This window comes from Myotis davidii, unplaced genomic scaffold (assembly GCF_000327345.1).
Source record: "Myotis davidii unplaced genomic scaffold, ASM32734v1 scaffold119, whole genome shotgun sequence".
Lineage (NCBI taxonomy): Eukaryota > Metazoa > Chordata > Mammalia > Chiroptera > Vespertilionidae > Myotis > Myotis davidii.
The window spans coordinates 270,805-273,753 of NW_006290676.1; positions in this window are offsets into that span (position 1 = coordinate 270,805).

Sequence of the window (2,949 nt, forward strand, 5' to 3'; positions counted from 1 at the left end):
GAAGGAATTCTTACCATTTGCAACAGCATGGATGGAGCTGGAGAGCATTATCCTAAGTGAAATAAGCCAGTCAGAGAAAGATAAATACCACATGATCTCACTCATTTGTGGAATATAATGAACAACATAAACTGATGAACAAAAATAGATCCAGAGACAGAGAAGTATCAAACAGATTGTCAAACCTCCGAGGGAAGTCGGGGGTGGCTGGAGGTGGGCAGGGGGGAGGCGGGAAGAGATCAACCAAAGGACTTGTATTCATGCATATGAGCATGACCAATGGACACAGACAACAGGGGGCAGGGGCATGTTCTGGGGAGCAGGAGCAGACAGGGAGAGGTCAGTTGGGGAAAAAGGAGACATATGTAAAACTTTCAACAATAAAGAATTTTTAAAAATATAAAAATACCCACATTTTTTCCTTAACTGAAAATTTTTAAAAATAAATGACAAGTATACTATTTAATATGTTGCTAATGCAGATGAAAATTCTACACAAAATATTACAATTGTTTATCTGTCTGTGGGGTAACCCTAGTCAATAGTTTCCACATTTTAATAGTAGTGGAAACCATTTTTAAAAACTAAATCTTACTTGAAGTAGCAACCTATAAAGTCAATAAAATTTGAGTGTTTTCATTGAAATGGGGCTGACAGGCATAAATGTTTTCCTTTTGGTCTTTTTTTGACTCCTCTCCTTTCACACATACACACCACACATATTGGCTTCACACATGAAAGAGACACATGCACCAGACACTTAGGAGGTTTCTGACACACCTGTTGGAATGGAAGCCTCTGAGGGCCACAGTCCTAGAGCCACAATTCTTGATAGGCCTCATTCTTTCTATCCTGACAATACCACCTTGCATAGGTGGCCATATTACTTATCCTGGATATGATTATCTTTGTGGCATGTCCACTGCTTATTCATTTCCAAAGGCTATCCAGGAAATTTAAAAGGCATCTCATTTAACTCATTTTTAAAAATTTCTTCTTGCCCTTTTATGAAAACATAAATAAAAAAGGTCAGTTATTGTAATAATGTTGCTTTGAAAAATACCCTAGAGATTTCACCTGGATTGCTCTTAAGCTTATGGGTTTTTTGTTTTGTTTTATGTCTGTTAGTTAATATGTTAAACAAATATTTGCCAAACTCCTCCTACATGCAAGACAGTTAATTGTCTAAACCAAGCAGGTTAAGGCAGCATGGTTAAATGGAAGACATGGCATTTTTAGTTATCCCAGTTCCACCAGTTACTGTGCATTCCACAGGGCCTCCGTTTCTTCCTCTGTATATTGAGTCAATGCCTAATTTGCCATGTGGTTGTGAGGCTTAATGGGCTCATGGATATGCAAATACCTATCCTAGTACTTGACCGGAAACCTAATGAATTTCTCTTGGGGTGTTAGGTGGATGGGGTGGGGGAGAGTGTGGCTAACAAGTTTTCTGTGCTTTGAATCTTTTATGGAGAGTAAAAACCTGACACCTAATGTCCAAGATAGTTTCACCTCATCTTGAAGCAGGTAGTCTCAGAAGATCCTAACTTGGATGTTCCTAACACCCCTCCCTCGCCCTCCCCAGAGAGCCAGACCCTCACCTGGAGGTTCCACACTGCAGGTCCAGGCTAAGACAGAAAAGGTCTAGTTTTAAAGCCCCTCAAAATTATTCTTATCCACCTATCTACCACAGATAGTTTGAGGTCACAACCTGAGGATTTAGAGAGGAGAGGCTGGTAGGTGAACAAGGTCTTTAAGTTCTCATAAAAAGAAGGCTTGTTCTTACAAGTATGCAAAGGTAAGAAAGTACTTCATGAAAGAGTGGGCTTCCATGTGTGCAAAGTCAAACAAACTGAATCCAAACTAAGAATGTCCCCATGAAGGGAAAGCAGTAGTTCCATATAAGATACATACAATTGAGGCAAACCTACAAAGAAGCACTACACTTCTCATCTCATCACAATTGATTCATGGAAAAACACAGAAAATCAATTATAGCATTTCTATACAATTGACAAGCATTCATCTGACAAATATTAATTAAGCACCAGCTATGTTCCAGGAACCATGTTGGTGCTTGAGTATATAAGTTGAAATAATATTGATGCCATATATTCTCCTGCAGATCCTATGGGCTGCTATGGAGATGAACAAGTCATCGGGTTATTAAAATAGATTCTGAAATATGGACCTTGAAAAAGAAGATACCTAGTAAGAAGGGCTCCTGGTGGCCTAACTGGGCTTAAATTTAAAACAAAAGCAGAGGCTAGCAGCTATTTCTACACAGGGGCCTCTCACACAAACCACAATTCAGGAAGAAGCCTGAACTGAACTGCCAGCCTGCTGTGTTTCTGCCATCTGAGCCAGCCTTTGAGGAGTTCTTGGTATCCTGTTTCAACCAATAGGACTGAGGCTTCCCTGTCCAATTGAATCTATTAGCTAAAACCCAACATCTTCACTGACCACTCAGAGCAGCTCCATTCTGACCAATCAGGACAGTGCCTTTTGGAACAAGAGAACTGCAGGGATTTGGAGTCTTAATTTGCATGAGGATGAACCAATCAGAAACCAGGGGTGGGGACTTCTGTCTGAGCTAGCTCTCTGGTTCAGGAAGAGTACTTTCCCTTCCCACTGAAAACGACATTTCCCCAGCTGGATATTAAACACTGAAAACATCTCCCCAGAGCAGAGCAGACTGGTGTGAAGTAGACCAGAGCACAGCAGAGCTGCCTAGCTGAAGAGCAGCCTGGCTCCATGGATGCCGTATAGCTGTGCTGTATCACAATTGAACTGCCTCACAGCCACGCTGTTTTCACAGCTGTTCTGTATCACCACTGAGCTCTTTTGCACTGAATGAAGTTTCCTTCTTTCTCATACCCAATATTAGGGATTCCTGTTGGCATTGAATTGGTACCACTGACCGACGGTTGACAGAGAATGCTAAGACAT